Below are 18243 nucleotides of genomic sequence, written 5' to 3'. Positions count from 1 at the left end.
CACTCTCCTGGAATTTCTTTTTTAAACATTCTACACATTTGTTTATCCAAATAATTGAAGCAAAGTGTTTCTGCCTCCACCATTTGCAGTTCACAAGCTGTCTTCTGCTGTATTTAGGGGCCAAGAAACATTCTATTTCTCCATGTCATGTGAAAACTAGATAGTTTCTAATTTTCTTGCATCTCAACTCTTCTCCACTGCACTCTGAGACATAAATATCTTTACTGCACATCATTTGTGCACTTTGGAGATAGAGCCCCACAACTCTGAACTTATTCTTCATTTCAGCATGATGTAATCATCTCAGAATGCTATGGCAGGAACCATGCAGAAGAGACTTTTCATCTTTGCCTGTGCCTGAAGTGAACTGGTGGATATTCACAGGCAGGAACCAGAGCAACCCAGGTCAGCTATATTACAGATGATAAAACATTAACTTTTAATCCTCATAGGTTATTGAAAGACGCTACAGTCAATTGCACAGACATATGCAATTTTAATTTTTTACTTTACAAAATTTTTTTAGATTTATTTATTTCAAAGAGAGAGAGAAAGCACATGATGCGGGGAAAGGTGCAGTAGGAGAGGAAGAGGGAAAGCAGACTCCCCACTGAGCAGGGAGCCTGACTCAGGATTCCATCAGACCCTGAGATCATGACCTGAGCCAAAACCAAGAGATACTCCACTCACTGAGCTACCCAGGCGCCTCTTTGTTTCAGAATAATATACATCTGATTCTTTTGCAAAGCATGACAATCTTCTCAGCCAAACCTCATTTTGGAAGTTTAGTTCTCCTGAAATGGAACTTTGTACATGCAATAATCTCCCAACGGTTGAAAGAGATTTAAGTATTTATTGTGTAGGAAATGCAATCTTTATTTCATGGACATCAAGCTCCCCAATTTTTGGAATTTATATATCAGACAAGGCCTAATTTCCTAATATGCCAAGAGTCTTTACTTGATATGAAGATGACCAACCCACAAGAGAAAAAGGGGCCAAAAAATAAAGTATGGATAGTTCCCAGGAAAGGACATTTAAATAAATCTTATACCAATGAAAAGATGTTGGGGCAGCTGGCTGGCTTATTTGGTAAAGTATGCAATTCTTGACTTCAGGGTTGTGAGTTCAAGCCCCATATTGAGTGTAGAGATTACTTAAAAAAATAAAATCTTCCCAAAAAGTAAATAAAATGAAAAGAAAAGATGCTTAGCTTCATCATAATGAGGAAAATACAATTTTAAGTAATGCAATATCATTTTCATCTTTTACCATTAGGTAAATATCAAAAAGTTTGATGACACATCTGAGTTGGTGAGGTTGTAGAAAAGCAGGTACACTTCTCTGCACAACTTTCTCAGGAGGGCTACATAGCAATACCTATTAAAATGACAAAGGACAATGTGTTAGTCAAACCTGTAGAATTGTATACACAAAATGGCAAAAAAAAAAAAAAAACCTAAATATAAATTATACCTGAATTATTTGAAGATTTTATTTATTTATTTGAAAGAGAGAGAGAAAGCATAAACGGGGAGCGGCAAAGAGAGGGAGAAGCAGGGAGCCTGATAATGGCCTCAATTATAGTACCCTGGGATCATGACCCGATCTAAAGGCAGATACCTAGCCACTTGAGCCACCCAGATGCCCCATACCATAATTTTTTTAATGAACAAAGTTAATGTCAATCTCCTCACAAGAAATCCTGTGTTGCCTTTTAAGAGAATGAGATTGATCTATATCAGCAATAAATCCTAAAATATATTATGTGAAAAAAGTAAGGTGCAGAATGGTGTGTGTTCCTAAATATATTCCTTTCAAGCCAAGACAAATGACACATACTGATTCACATATATATGTTTGTGTATGCCTATAATCTCTAGAAGTGTACGCACAGTGGCGTACAACAAATACTTCCTCTGGGGAAGGGAGTGAGGGGAGGCAGAGAGACTCATTTTTCACTATATATACTTTCATACTGCTTGGTTTTGTGTTGTTTGTTTACCATGTGTATGTACTACTTTTCCAGGTATAATAAAACCTCTAAAGATGAGAAAAACACAAACATACTTGCCCTGAACCAAAAAACTTCACTTCTAGAAATTTGTTTCAAAGATACACTCATTCATAGGCAGACTGATGTATGTGCAAGGTTTTTCACTATAGCACTGTCTGTAGAAGCCAAAGATTGGGGGGTGGGGATGTGTCACCAGTAAGACATTGGTGAAATCATAGTATTCTGAAATTATGCAATACTAATAGGCTATGAAAAAGAACAAGGAAGCTCCTTGTATACCAAAACAGAAGTAGATCCAAGCATTTATTTATTTATTCATGAGAGACACAGAGATAGGCAGAGACATAGGCAGAGGGAGAAGCAGGCCCCATCCAGGGAGCCTAATGTGGGACTCGATCCCGGGACTCCAGGATCACACCCTGAGCCGAAGGCAGGCCCTTAACTGCTGAGCCACCCAGATGTCCCAGATCCAAGATATCTTAAGTGAAAAAAAGAAATCTAGCAGAGCAGGGCATGTACCATTGTTGAGGTAAAAGGGGAAAGATAATATTTATATGCGTTTGCTTAAAAGTGCATAGTACTGCCCTGAGAAGACATGGCAAAAACATCAGATGGATGGCCTCTGGGGAGGAGAACCGGGCATCGGGGGAAAAGGAGTGGGAAAGAAACTGTTCACAAATCTTTGCATCTTAGAATTTTGAGCCATATGAAAAGAATTATCAATTAACATTAACTGTAGGCTTTCCTGGTATAGTATCACCAACATAGCTGCGTGGTACATGACAGAGGGGCTCACTATGAAGATAATCTTCTTTTAGCACAATCAATGTGTCCTTTACCACCATAAAAGCAAACAAAAAAAAACCCAAAAAACGTAATCTGCCTTACTGTTTTGTTCATACAGGAGAATGAACTGGGTCTGTTTCCAGGGAATGCTCCAGGTAGACAAACTGGCTGGCGCCTTGTCTTGGAATCATCTCACCAATGACAAAAGATTTCTCACCTTTTGACAAGGGTGTGGACACCTGGAGGTGAGAGCATACAGGTCACCGAGGGGAAGGCTAGAAGCTTTTCTGAAAAGAACAGTTTCCTCACAGTGATCTCCATCTCCAGACACAAATGTCTCTCAGCCAAGAGATGCCTGTTTCTCAGGACAGTGCTGTTGGAGCAAAGCGAATAGCCAGAGAAATTCAAGCCTCGCAGCCTGAGACCACCATTTTTATAATTATAGCCTTATGTCCACCAATAATGTATCAATATTTCTAAATATCTCCAAGATTATTTTATTCCATGATAATGGGAAATAATTTAGATTCAAAAAGAAAACAAGTGTACATGCTCAGACTTGAGGAAGCTGTCCCCAGAGCACATTACCATAATAATGATTAGAGCTCATTAAGTATATAATATCAAGAATACTAATTTAAACTCTTTAAATTACATGACAGGTGAACATTACTGTTTGAAGAAAAGACAGTAAAAATATTGGACATAATAAGTTATAAGTGTACTTATTCCCTATTAAGTATTTCCCATATTTTTTTAAGATCTTTTTTTTTTAAGAAGATTTTATTTATTTATTCATGAGAGACAGAGAGAGAGAGAGGCAGAGACACAGGCAGAGGGAGAAGCAGGCTCTGTGTAGGGAGCCTGATGCGGGACTCGATCCTGGGACTCCAGGATCATGCCCTGGGCCAAAGGCAGGTGCTAAACCACCGAGCCACCCAGGGATCCCTTTAAGATCTGTTTTATTTATTTTAGAGAGAGAGAGCACGGGGGAGGGGCAGAGGAAGAGAGAGGAGAGAAGCAGACACCCCACTGAGCACAGAGACTAGTGCAGAGTGGGGCTCGATCTCACAATCCTGAGATCACAACCTAAGCTGAAGTCAAGAATCTGATGCTTAACTGACTGAGCCACCCAGGTACCCCCTCCTTCTCATATTAATTTTTATGACACATTCGGTATCTGAGACTATTTCTTGATCATAAGAGTTTCTGAACCTATGTATCAGTTAGAACTCTTTGGGTTAACAAGTGAGAGAAAACTCTGATCCAAACACTGGCTTCAACAAAATAGGAACTTACTAGATTATGTAACTGAAGAGTCCAGGAATAGGGCTTGGTGTTATGCGTCTATCTTGGTTTGAAGGCTGAAACATAACACCAGGGAGACTTGTTGTCTGTCCGTTTGTCTGTCTGTCTCTCAGCTCCATTCTGAGACTGGTTTCCACTCAAAACATCAAGATGGCTACAGTAACTCTGGTCCTTACTTTAAAAGCAAAAATCTGGCAGGACAGAGGAAAAATCTCTCTCCCAGAAGTCCCAGCGAAAGTACTCTCACAGGTTCTGAGCAAGGCTTCTATGAATCGAACAGTCAGTGTGGCCAGGGGAATGCAGTATTTGGACTTACTGAGGTTGCAAGTTCTGTGTCTGAGCCAGGGTGAAGCCCCAGCGGAAGCAGCCACACTGGGGAGGCCGGGGTTTCCACAGATGGGAGCTAGAGTGTGGTTACCAGCAGAAGGGTGGCCACATGGTGGGCAGTGAAGAGAACAGCTGTCAGTAAGCAGCTGTGGCCTGAGGTAATTAGTGTGCAATGGAAATCCAATAGGAATGAGGCTCCCCCCAAGAGCAAGAAAGGCATGCTCAAAGAAGAAAGCGGATGGAAAATAGATGTTTACATCCATCATTTGACATTAATATTTTAAATTAAAGAGTCAATGTTTCTGGACTTGATATGCAATTTCAAAAGGAAAGAATAATGAATGTTTCTGGACTCGATGTGGCAATTTCAAAAAGAAAGAATAATTGCTTTAGTCTTCAAAACTTAAAAAAAACCTTCATAAAATAAGCTTTGAGAAGAAAATTTTATCCTGAGAATTACTGCAAATATAAGATGACTCTCATCTAAGAGCATGTCAGAAATAAAAGACAGTGCTGGGAATCGGCTGCTGTCAGTTTTAGATGGAATGTCTAATTTGAAAATGATTTATTCTTTACCATGTAAGGCTCGTCTCTAATATGTAAATCGGAGGTGATTCGTACAACTCATGTAGTGGTAAGATAAGCTCTAGAGTAAGGAGTTCGGGTTAGAAGCAGAGTGACTTTTAAAAACAGTTTTACAGTCGGTTTCTATACTCATCAAGCATTTAATAGCAAGAAATTTAGTCCAAGTATTTTTCTAAGTCACTGCAGAGAATTAATAATTATCAGAGGAAGAAAAACATTTTACTAGTTTCTGTAGAGGCATTGTCCTGCCCTTGGCACAGGGCCCAGTGGATTTAGCGTGTATAATTTCTCCTGAGCTCCTCTGGCAGGGGCTATTGGTAGCCTACCCAACAGCTATTCCCCACTTCTTTTTGGCTTTAAAAAAAAAAAAAAAAGTACATAAGTAAAATGAAAGCTCCATTTCGATTGGGCAATGATGTGCCAGCTTCAAGGTCTAAGTAAATCAAGCCAGTATCACTTCCCTTTTGTCAGTCTAGTGCTGGACGTGGTCAAGTTCTGGCCAGAAATGTCTGCTGGGAGCCTCAATGTTTCTTCCTGCTCATGGAGACTTAAAAGAAGAGAAAGAGAAAGCCCTTTTGCTCCAGTCTCCTCCCTATCTGCTTAGGACTCGGCAAGCTGAGGACCTGGTGTTTAGAGCAGCTGTGCCATCTGCTGGCCCAAAGGGGAAGGCCAAGAGACCAGCCTGCTTGTGCCCAGACGTCCAGAAGCTGAACATCCCAGTCATCACCTGCTTGCACACGTTTTGTTAAGTAGCACATTATGGGTCACGTGCTTTGAGCACTTCTAGTTGGGTATTCTGTTGCTTTCAGCCAACCTCATCCGTAAATGATACAGATCCCTGCAAATTTCTGACTTGTAGTTGCCATACTAGATACCACAGAGCTAAATTAGGAGGTTACATATTTGCCTAACAAAGCCTGAAACAAAGGACTGACTTTCAAACAGTCATTCTTGCAGAACAACTATTTCTTAAACTGTCCTATTTGTTTAAATTTGATCTGGTGTTTTCCCCTGCTCGCAAAATAATTCAAGCCAGGATTTTTTTTTTTCCATTTCCTTTGGAAAGCCATTAAAGAAATGTATTGGTAAGATGACATTCCCTCACAGCTGACACCTGTCCTCCTCTTTCAAATACAGCAATCAGTACAATTTGAAGAGAGAAGTTCTGAGCTCATGGTAAGGAAGAGCCTTCACTCAAAGCCAAAGCAAAGACACAACAGGCCAATCCTGCGGGTGGTGGCAGATGGCAGACCTCACCCACGGAGGAGCTGAAGTATAAACAGGATGACAGGACTTTGTCAGGGAAATTTTGGTGTCAGATGGAATTAGACAAAATAATCTTGGAGGTTCCTCTCAACTCTGAGATTCAAGGAGTGTCTGTTCTTCAATCTCAAATCTTAAAACTGAAATACATCTTTTTTGACTCTGCAAAACTGCTTTTTTATTATATTATTTTTTTAAGATTTTTTATTTATTTATTAATGAGAGACACAGAGAGAGAGAGAGAGAGAAAGAGAGAGAGAGGCAGAGACACAGGCAGAGGGAGAAGCAGGCTCCATGCAGGGACCCCGACATGGGACTCGACCCCAGGTCTTCAGGGTCACACCCTGGGCTGAAGGCAGCGCTAAACCGCTGAGCCACCCGGACTGCCCCTACAAGACTTCTCTCCATAAACATCTGACACCCATGTTTTTTTTCTTCCTGACTGAGTACTCCTCATCCTTAGCAGTATGCAGCCCATACTCTATACGCCACCTCTGGACTAAAGTGTTGGTTCTTTTAGTAATGACCAAAGATTTAAGCCAAATCCAACATTTTTCATAACCTTTAAAAAACTAGATAATTAGTTTTTTCCTGCAAATGCTACAAAGAATCAATATGTATTTTTAGAATTCTCAATCTTGTATATATGCCTCTGATACCAGCGTCTGGTGGAGTTGCTTGCTATCGTTGGTATCCTTGTTGCCCATATCTTTCTTGGGTTTCACATATGGCTTGCATGATTTTTTTCCCCAGCTTTACTGAGATTTTATTGACACATAACATAGATGTTTAAGGTACAATGTGATGACTTGATACATGTAAATAACGCAAAATGATGGCCACGGTAAGGTTAGTTAATCCTCCAACCCCTCACATAATTACTTTTTTGTGTGTGTGGTGAGCATATTTAAGATCTACTCTCTTCACCTGCAGGTATAGTGCAGAACTATTAATTATAGTCCCCACGCTACCCATTAGATCTGCAGAACTTATCTTAGAGCTGGAAGTCTGTCCCTTTCTTAATCTTTATACTGTCTGGATCGCCTGCCGCATCTAAGACTGTTTCCCAAGCCCTACTTGAAATTCTCTCCTTCCTTCCATGACATTCCAGACACTTGAAGGCTGTTTTTGCCCCTTGTAGTTTTTATCAAGATATAATTGAATCATTTGGGGGAGCCTTTAAAAATTACACACATCCAAGCTCTAGTCCAAGATTCAGGGAGTCAAATATGGGGTGCCTTTGTCTGAACATCCTGTTTTTAGAGTATATATTTCCCCCAATCCCTTCTTCCATCTATTCTGGTTTATAAACAGGGAAGAGATGGAGGATGGCTGTTAGAGTACCAAGTCCTGGTCAATATTACACGATTAAATTTAGATTTTAAACAACTGAGGGAGAAAGGCTTGGCATGTGCTTTTAAAAAGTGACCAAGGGGAACTTCTCAAAAAGGAAAGGAAAAAAACCCTAACCATAGGAACAGAATCATAAATTAAGCTATGTTAGAATTAATAACTTCTATTTATCAAAAGACACCATTAATAGCATGGAAAGGTAAGCCACAGGAAGGGGAATTATATTGGTATCACATATTATTGAAAAGAGACAATAAATAAATAAACTGGCATCCAAAATGTATAAAGAATCTTTCAAATCAATAAGAAAATTACAAACAACCCAATGGGGATTCATGAAGAATTCTGGAAATTGTCCATGAGCAAGCCAGCCTCGGACATTGACTAGCTCTCCAGTCTGCAAAGCCATCGTGCAAACGTGTCAGTGAAGAAAACTTTCTTACTCCTTGTCTTGCCTTTGCCCCAGCCCTACACTCACCTCTACCCTGGCTCCTTGCAGAGTTACTACCAAAAGCACATAGTTTAGAGGTTGCAGAGAAAGGAGAGTGAGAGAGAGAAAAGCTATACCCACAGACCTGTACTGCAGCAAGTGCCAGTGGGGAAAAGATTTAATTGCTGAGTTGAGGCTATCTTCACACAGTATTTTAGTGCTGTTTTCACCTGATGTGTAATTCTAGGTTGGCAGCTGTTCAGCACATTAAAGATATCAGTCCTTAATCTTTTGGCTTCTCCAACCGCTGCTGAGAATCCAGCAGCCAATCTAACCATTGCTTCTTTGAAGGCAAACTGTCCTTTCCCTCTGGCTGCTCTTAATAGTTGCTCATTGCCTTTGGTTTTCTCTGCTTTCCTGTGCTGTGTCTGTGGTGGCTTGCTTTCTGTGATGTTCCTTGCGATTTACTGGGCTTCTGTGGGTCAATGTCTAGTACTGAACATTTTTTGTTATTATCTCCTGAAATATCACTTCTGTCCCTTTCTTTTTTACTTCTTAAGTTCTCCAACTGAATGTTCATTGTATTCTTTTTTTTTCTATTCTTTTTTCTCTTTGTGCTTCATTCTGAAAGGTTTTGTCTCATCTGTCTTTTTCAGAATTCTTTCTTAACTGTGTCTAATTTGTTCTTAAATACATCCACTGATTTAATTTAGGTTACTTTTTTTTTTTTTTTTACTATTTGAATTTCTATTTGGTTCTTTTTCAATTCTATGTCATTTTCTTATACGTTATAGTTTTCTGCTAAAATATTCATACTTGACTTGTATCTACTTGAACTTGATATGCATAATTGCTTTACAGTCTGTATTTGGAATCCCTGAGGGTCTATTTCTGCAGTCTGGTATATTTTATTTTTCTTGTTCACAGTGTTTTATCATCTTGTATACCTGGTTGTTTTTCTTCCTATGTCCTGATAATTGTATGTTTAATTATTTTTAAAAATAATTTGAGGCCTACTATAATGTTCCCTTTCTTCAAAGAGAATTTTTTAAAAGATTTATTCTATTTGAGAGAGAGAGAGAGAGAGCACGAGTTGGGGGTCAGAGGGAGAGGGTGTGAGAATCTCAAGAAGACTCTGCTGAGCATGGGGTGGGGAGACCAAGGGGGCATACAGGATTTAATCTCATGACCCTGAGATCATGCCCTAAGCTGAAACAAAGAGTCAGACACTCACCTGACTGTGCCACCCAGCTGTCCCATCCAAAGAAATTTTTTATTGCTTCTACCAGGCACTTGAAGTCACCAACATTCCAATATTACCCTAATCCAGTTTTATGCTTGAGATTTTCCAGGCCACCCAGATGACTCAAAGACAGACTGCAGAAGATGCAAGGGCTGGTTGATTTCCAATTCACTCTTATTTCTAGGGTCTGTCAACCTCCACTCAGGATGCAAGGCACTCACCTGTGGTGGGCCCTAGGCACCAACTTTTGTCACCCTAGCCCGAGAGGAACTATTAAACTTCTCCACCATCCACTCTGGACTACTGCACCTCCTCAGGACAAAATGGCACCAGTACCATGCTCATCTTTATGGATTTTTATCTTCTCCAGGAACTTAGCCTGGTAATTCCTCATTATTTGTTAATTGGCTATTTCTAAAAAGGTGATTTTATATTTTGTTCAGCATTTTAGTTGTCTTCAATGGGAGGATTTTTTTAAATGACTTAATTTATCATTCTTGGAAGTGAAAGACTAGCCTTAACTTTCCATCTCCTACTTAACCATCCTGTGACTTCTTGAGGAAGCACAGACATAGTGGAAACAATGGATGTTGAGGTTTTGGTATGGTCCTCTCCATTAATTTTGTATGATTTAGAGCAAATTACCTAACATTTGACTCTCAATTTTGTAGAAACAAATTAAAATTAACACACACCCCCAAATTCTTTAAGGAAAATGTTCAAGGGAATTAAAAGAAACATATCACTTAGGCCTGAAAGACTTTTTTCATTATTCTCCAAAATGGCTTAGTCTGTGCTGATAAACATAGGAAATTGACAACCTTAAAAACTAAACCAAAGAAATTTTTTGGTTACCTAATTATTCAGATTTAATCCAGATCTTAAATAAGATTATGTTTGATCCTGTTTTGTCTTAGTCACAGCTGACATATTTTTTCTACTGGGCTCTCTCTCAACATGAAAAAGTAAGAATCCCCTTTCTGTCAAATATTTCTGATAAAAAATGTTTTACTCATGCAAATATGGAGCTTTCACATCTGTATGAGTGTCAAAGATTATAAATTGTGTTTTGGATAATTGTGGCAAGTTTAAAGCATGGCTAATGTTAGGTGGTATTGTTATGTGTTATCTGCATAACTAGGTTATGTTGCAGGAATAGCTAATCCCAATCTTCCACTGGTGTAACCCATGAAAGTTTACATTTCACTTACACAAAGTTGGCTGCAGGTACTGGGGCTCTTCCCAACAACTCCCTTCCAAGCACGCCTGACACCCAGGCTGTTCCATCTTGTGGTTACACCCATCTCCATGTTCAGCCTCTGCTGTTGGGGCGGCGGGAAAAGAGAAAAGCATCAAGACCTAAAAAGTGCTCTTCTCTTTATTCTTTGTCCCAGAAGTGACACATGTCACTTCCACTCACAACTCACTTGTCATAACTCATCACATAGAACCATCTAACTGCAAAGGAGCTGGGAAATGTATGGGAGCACATGGATATTCAGTGACTAATAAATTATAATAAATTACATCACTTTAAATATGATTGAACTTAAAATGAACTCCTTGAAATATTTCCAAGTTAGAGTATTCCTGAAACAATAGGAAATCCATGGTGTGATTTCCAGTATTTGAAGAAGCAGATCCTCTGCTCTGTCTCCCCCACAATGGTTAATTTTTAAAGAGGTTCTGACAACTTCAAACATAAAACACAGCATGGAACTTTGTTTATTCTTGGATAGTTGCCTTACATTTAAAAGGAAGGAATTGGACTGATTGCTCTCTCATGTCACTTAAGAGCCCTTGAAAACATTGTTTAACATCCCCAAACGGCTATTTTTTATTTTAAGTTAGAATAATTTTTTCAGAATTCTCTTTTTTTTATCTAAAACTCTATGTACCAGCCCCTTGGGGAAAAAATTTTTTTTTTTTTGATAAGCTAACTAGAGCTTCAGGTAAATCTTATGCATCTGGTTTTTGTCACACGGGATTTCTATCCAAGGACCTTCATTTTTCTTATGAAGGCATTTCGTGAGGCAGCATAAGTTAAAAAATGGAAACACCATTCCTCAGGTACAATGGCAAGGAGTGAGATCAGTTTATTCAAAAAAATTAACATGACTTTATGTCATTGAAACTTTGCCCTCCATACATAACTTAGCACATCTGAGTTTAAGTAAGAGACTTCTTTAGTAAGAGAATTTTGCTAACTTTGTTAATAATGTTTCCTGTGTTCTATTTATTGGTGAGAGATTGAGAGACTATTGGTCTCTGGACTTGCGGTTGCAAAATCAGATCCTAAAGGGTCTAAACAGGTAGACAAGCAGATTCATGGTGGTCGTGGGAACAGTCAAGAATAGGAGAGAGCTTGTTTAAAGTGGGGATCCAGTATCAGCTTGTTCTTGTTTGGCAAGAATTTAGGACCAGTGTTGCCAGATCTTCCAAATTAGAAATAAAGGAAAGAGAGAAATTAAAAAGGTAAACAGGTTACTGGCAAAGGATTATTGCTGGGAGGGAGAGAAGCTCTGTCTTTCTTCTGACTCTTGGCTTCCCTCTCAGTTAAGCAATTGAGAGAGAAGCTAGGGAATCAAAGGCTGTGGGACACATGCAAGTAAGATTTAAAACAGCAACACGGCTCTTAGAAGTCAAGGACTGAGAACACAGGGGCAAAGAATAAAAACAATTGGAATAGGAAAAGCAGTAACTAACAGTTATAGAGCACTTGCCATGTGTCAGGCAATATTCTAAGAGTTTTAGGTGTGTTGACTCATTAAATCCTTAGAACCACTGTGCAGTAAAGAATTTAGCCTAAAAAAAAAAAAAAAAAAAAAAAGAATTTAGCCTAAAAGAGAGGTCTAGGCTTTGTCTAGCTCTAGGAGGTAACCTCTATATTCTTGGACTTTTCCAAGTGACAGGGGTGTCTTTGGTGTTCCATGGTGGGCCCCTGGGACCACACCTGTGACTTACACTAACAAGGTGATCCATGGTGGGCCCCTAGGTCTCTACTCAAAAAAGATGATTCGAGGTGGGGGCTGGCCACAGCACAGACCAACAATGTGATTAGAAGACTGGGACTTTGGGCCACATGATACCAGTCTAACTTCCAGGGAGGGGAGAGAGATTGAATTCTACCATATGGGCAATAATTCAATCAATCATACCTGTGTAATGAAGCTCCAATAAAAATTCTGGACACCGAAACTCAGAGGAGCTTCTCTGGTTGACAATACTCTTTGGGTATTGTCACACTTCAGTGTTGGGAGGGTAACACATCCTGAACATGATAGAAGCTTTGCATTTGGAACTCACCCACACTTAGCTCCATCTGTATCTTCCTTTAGCTGGTTCTAATTTGTATCTCTTGCCAAAAATAAATGCGACTATGAGTTTAATAGCTTTCAGAGAGTTCTGTGAGTCTTTCTAGCAAATTATCAAACCTCAGACTAGTCATGAGTAGCTCTGAATTTATAGCCAGCTGATCTGAAGTGAGGGTGGCCCTGGGATCTTCAAACTTCCTACTGGTGTCTAAATGAAGGGAGGCTTCTAGGGACTATACCTTCTGACTGTGTGGTTTACTAAACTCCTTTGCATGTACTTGTTATAATGACAGGATAACACAAAGAGGGTAAATAATTTGACTGAGGTCACACAGGGAATAAGAGGAAAAGCTTGGATTCAAGTAAGGGCATTGCAACCATCACATTATATCACTGCTCTGTTACCTCAAACCCAATGGAAAGAATGTCTTTTTTTTTTTTTTAAGATTTTATTTATTTATTCATGAGAGACAGAGAGAGAGGCAGAGACACAAGCAGAGGGAGAAGCAGGCTCCATGCAGGGAGCTGGATATGGGACTTAATCCCGAGACCCCAGGATCACGCCTTGGGCCGAAGGGAGGCGCTCAACCACTGAGCCACCCGAGCGTCCCCCAATGGAAAGAATATCTAATAGCACCTTGGAAAAGGTTTGCTTAGAAATGCTTTCAAATGCACTGTGATATACAGTAAGAATCTATATTTTATATGACTGCTCATTAAACACACATACACACACCTGAAACAAAATGTGACATGCTCTGCCATTTTTCCAATCTTGATTATTTGTGTTTTCTAAATGCTATAAACCTACCAAATTGATTTCCCATCCAGTGAGAATTTTGCACCAGCAGTGTAAGAAACACAGGTTTAGAAAGTCGTTTTAAAATAGTTCTTTCCAATTCTGGTTTTAAATTGGAATAACCTGGGGGATTTTTCAAGAAAAATGCAAAGCCCAGGCTCCGCCTCTATAGATTTTAATTCAATTAGTGTAGGATGGAAGTAGGGCATCAAGATTTTGTGTTTTTAAAGTCTCTGGGTACTTCTGATGTACAGCCAGGAGTTGAGAATCACTGTTCAAAAATATTATCTACTGTGTGATTTCAAGCAAATGTTTTAAGGAATAAATATGCTCTTTTATTTTAAAACGAAAATGCATGGCTAAATATGGTGACCTGGATCCCTTGCAGCTCACTTTCATGGCTATGGTATCTATGGTAGTTTTATACCTAAACTGCAAAGCAACTGTTTGAACAACTAAAAAATAAATATGAGAACAGATTCTGTAACTCTAAAGACATGTAGTGACACACTGGTGACTTTTCACTTAAAAGTGATTTTGTTGGTCAACTAATATTCGATTGGAAAGACTATCCATTGGAAGAAAGACAGTCTCTTCAATAAATGGTGCTGGGAAAATTGGACAGCCACATGCAGAAGAATGAAACTAGACCACTCTCTTGCACCATACACAAAGATAAACTCAAAATGGATGAAAGATCTAAATGTGAGACAAGATTCCATCAAAATCCTAGAGAAGAACACAGGCAACACCCTTTTTGAACTCGGCCACAGTAACTTTTTGCAAGATACATCCACGAAGGCAAAAGAAACAAAAGCAAAAATGAACTATTGGGACTTCATCAAGATAAGAAGCTTTTGCACAGCAAAGGATACAGTCAACAAAACTAAAAGACAACCTACAGAATGGGAGAAGATATTTGCAAATGACATATCAGATAAAGGGCTAGTTTCCAAGATCTATAAAGAACTTCTTAAACTCAACACCAAAGAAACAAACAATCCAATCATGAAATGGGCAAAAGACATGAACAGAAATCTCACAGAGGAAGACACAGACATGGCCAACATGCATATGAGAAAATGCTCTGCATCACTTGCCATCAGGGAAATACAAATCAAAACCACAATGAGCTGAGTGAAGTAAGTCAGTCGGAGAAGGACAAACATTATATGTTCTCATTCATTTGGGGAATATAAATAATAGTGAAAGGGAAAATAAGGGAAGGGAGAAGAAATGTGTGGGAAATATCAGAAAGGGAGACAGAACGTAAAGACTGCTAACTCTGGGAAACGAACTAGGGGTGGTAGAAGGGGAGGAGGGCGGGGGGTGGGAGTGAATGGGTGACGGGCACTGGGTGTTATTCTGTATGTTAGTAAATTGAACACCAATAAAAAAAAAAAAAAAAAAAAAAAAAACCACAATGAGATACCACTTCACACCAGTGAGAATGGGGCAAATTAACAAGGCAGGAAACAACAAATGTTGGAGGGGATGCGGAGAAAAGGGAACCCTCTTACACTGTTGGTGGGGATGTGAACTGGTGCAGCCACTCTGGAAAACTGTGTGGAGGTTCCTCAAAGAGTTAAAAATAGACCTGCCCTACGACCCAGCAATTGCACTGTTGGGGATTTACCCCAAAGATACAGATGCAGTGAAACGCCGGGACACCTGCACCCCGATGTTTATAGCAGCAATGGCCACAATAGCCAAACTGTGGAAGGAGCCTTGGTGTCCAACGAAAGATGAATGGATAAAGAAGATGTGGTTTATGTATACAATGGAATATTACTCAGCTATTAGAAATGACAAATACCCACCATTTGCTTCAACGTGGATGGAACTGGAGGGTATTATGCTGAGTGAAGTAAGTCAATCGGAGAAGGACAAACATTATATGTTCTCATTCATTTGGGGAATATAAATAATAGCGAAAGGGAATATAAGGGAAGGGAGAAGAAATGTGTGGGAAATATCAGAAAGGGAGACAGAACGTAAAGACTGCTAACTCTGGGAAACGAACTAGGGGTGGTAGAAGGGGAGGAGGGCGGGGGGTGGGAGTGAATGCGTGACGGGCACTGGGGATTATTCTGTATGTTAGTAAATTGAACACCAATAAAAAATAAATTTAAAAAAAAAGAAAGAAAAAAAGTGATTTTGTTAATTATTAAGAAGAAAAAAATATTATTTTATATTATATTGTTATATGAATAATCTTTATTTATGTATAATTATGTATAATCTTATATATTACATAATGTATAAATAACATATAACATATATTTTAAAATATGTATTAACATAACCAATATTAATAATATATAAATAGATAACAGATATATTACTATATAGAGCCAAATTATTTTCCAAGTAACTGTCTCAATTTATACTCCCACTAGCAAGGTATTAGAGTTTGCTTTGTTCTTTCCCTGTCAACACTCAATATCAGACATTAATTTTTGCCAGCCTGATGGATATAAATTTGAACCTGAATATATCATTTCCTTGAAAATAATGAGGTTTATCTTTTTTTAAATTTTTATTTATTTGTGATAGTCACAGAGAGAGAGAGAGAGAGAGAGGCAGAGACACAGGCAGAGGGAGAAGCAGGCTCCATGCACCGGGAACCCGATGTGGGATTCGATTCCGCGTCTCCAGGATCGCGCCCTGGGCCAAAGGCAGGCGCCAAACCACTGGGCCACCCAGGGATCCCAGGTTTATCATTTTTACATGTATTTATTGTCTATTTGGGTTTTCTCTTCTGTAAAGTTCCTGTTCTAGTCTTTTGCCCATTTGCCCATTTTGGTAACTTCTTACATGACAGCCTATTAAAGCAAAATATGCCACAGTGAGATGATCTTCAGAAATCCCTCCAAAGTATGTTTGTATAGAATTCCTTAAGTTTTTTGGTGATCATTTTAAATATACTGAATTTGTAAATTTAAGTCAGGCTATTAAAAGTTATCCAAGGGGCATGCCTGGCTGGTTGTTGGTAGAGTGTGTGACTCTTGATCTCAGGGTTGTGAATTTGAGCCCCACGTTGGGTATAGTGATTACTTAAAAATAAAATCTTTAAAATAAAAAGAGAGAAAAGAAAATGATCCAAACCACTCATATATTGCTGGGGCTTCCTGCTTTTTTCCATCTCAAATCTCTCTGATCACTGGGCTACATTGTTCTAGGATGATCTCATAGTGGGAATCACGTGCAAGGCCTTGCTTTTACTGCAAGATAGAAACCTAGATAGAAAAGAAAAACTGACAAAACCAAATATTGTGGAGAAAAATAAATGAGGGTATGACTGAAAAGTAGCTTGTCAAATGGAGTTTTCTGTATGCATCTGGCTTCCTGACAGAGGATAAAGGTAAAGATATGCAAATGAGCGCACAAATGAAAAAACAAAGTATGCAAATACAAATAACAATGACTTCAGGAATATAGCTAAAACATGAAGAAAAGAAGACTCACCCTACTGGCTCACACCCATAATAAATTAATCCCAATAATCACATCTGTAATGAATGACTGGGATCCTTCCCCCGCTTAGATTCCACCCTATTCTTACAACCATCCCCTGCATAAAGCTCAGATCCATCCTGCTAATCCTCCAGTTCTCTCACCCAGCAAACCCCAACCCTGTTAGTATTCTTTTTTGTGTGTCTTTAATATTTTATTTATTTATTCATGAGAGACAGAGAAAGAGAGGCAGAGACACAGGCAAAGGGAGAAGCAGACTCCTTGCAGGGAACCCAATATGGGACTTGATTCTGGGACTCCAGGACCATGCCCTGAGCCAAAGGCAGATGCTCAACCACTGAGCCACCCAGGCATCCCCTTATTGGTATTCTTTAAATAAAATATTATGTCTTTTCCCAAAAATGTTATAATTCAGTGTATTCTAAGGAGCTTTCATAATTTGACCATTTCCCCCATTTCTTCAAGTCTTTAAGCTTAAAAGTTTTAAATTAGTCTGTTTATACAGATATGTGTGTGTGTGTTAATCTTTTTCAGTGAAAAAGTATGCTGCAGGAAAATACTTTGAAACATATTAATGTTTCCACATTGCTGTGGTTTTCATTCAAAGCCCTCTGTCACGTTAGTTTTGAAAGGCTCATCAACATAAAAGGAGGTGATTTCTTTGATTATTTCTAAGCTGACCTTATTGTTTGTCGATTCTATTTCACTCTAAAAAGACGAATATTTCCATTTTCATTGTTTTAGGGAAAAGCAGCTCTCTATCTGAGCCTGATATTCTTTCTGCTCTAGGAAGAATTGTCCAGAGAAGGCAATTGTGCAGTGTCAGATAAGGGGAGACTGGAGCCAGATGAGCTAGTTCAGGTGGAGAGAGCTCCAACTGGCCTCCCACAATGAGCTGACTGCCAATGGCAATGACCCTGGAAATCTGGGGGGAAATCTAATTCTGCTAAATCAGAGAACCTCCTAAGACAGGAGAATGTGAGGTTCCCAGACACACACACACACACACACACACACACACACACAAAACCCTGCTCTACCTGGTTTTCCAATGTCCTGGGAAACAGTCTCCCTCCTCTCTCTCACTTTGTCCAGGGAAACTTCTAAACACAATGGGTACCTTGGGTTTATCCAGACTAGACTGATATAATTAGACTGCTTTTTGAAATAAAGATAAAAAGTCAACAGTTCAGTTAAGTTCAAAAGGTAGTAAGCCTCAAGCCCTAAAGAACTCAAGGAAAAAAATCTTTTTTTTTTTGGAAAAAAATCTTAAGGATGCTAGGTTAGAGAAAAATCTAGGAATCTCTAAAATATAAGGAAAACCTGCCTTAGATCTCATGA

General features: G+C 39.1%; 1 long non-coding RNA gene across 4 annotated transcripts in view; it reads right to left on the bottom strand.

Moving 5' to 3' along the window:
- Window positions 1-406: 406 nt before the first annotated feature.
- Window positions 407-18243, bottom strand: part of LOC112665090 (uncharacterized) — a 57812-nt gene continuing 39975 nt past the window's right edge. For 3 of the 4 annotated variants that reach the window (XR_004805921.2, XR_003140209.3, XR_003140208.3), the window contains 3 exons: window positions 10524-10634; window positions 2906-3042; window positions 407-1380 (listed from right to left, as the gene is read on the bottom strand). This is a non-coding gene — a long non-coding RNA (uncharacterized LOC112665090). The remainder of the gene's footprint in view (window positions 1381-2905; window positions 3043-10523; window positions 10635-18243) is intronic. The other variant, XR_007403300.1, reaches the window with a different exon arrangement.

Source organism: Canis lupus, chromosome 17 (assembly GCF_003254725.2).
Source record: "Canis lupus dingo isolate Sandy chromosome 17, ASM325472v2, whole genome shotgun sequence".
NCBI lineage: Eukaryota > Metazoa > Chordata > Mammalia > Carnivora > Canidae > Canis > Canis lupus.
This window is presented reverse-complemented; position numbering and strand designations above follow the sequence as displayed.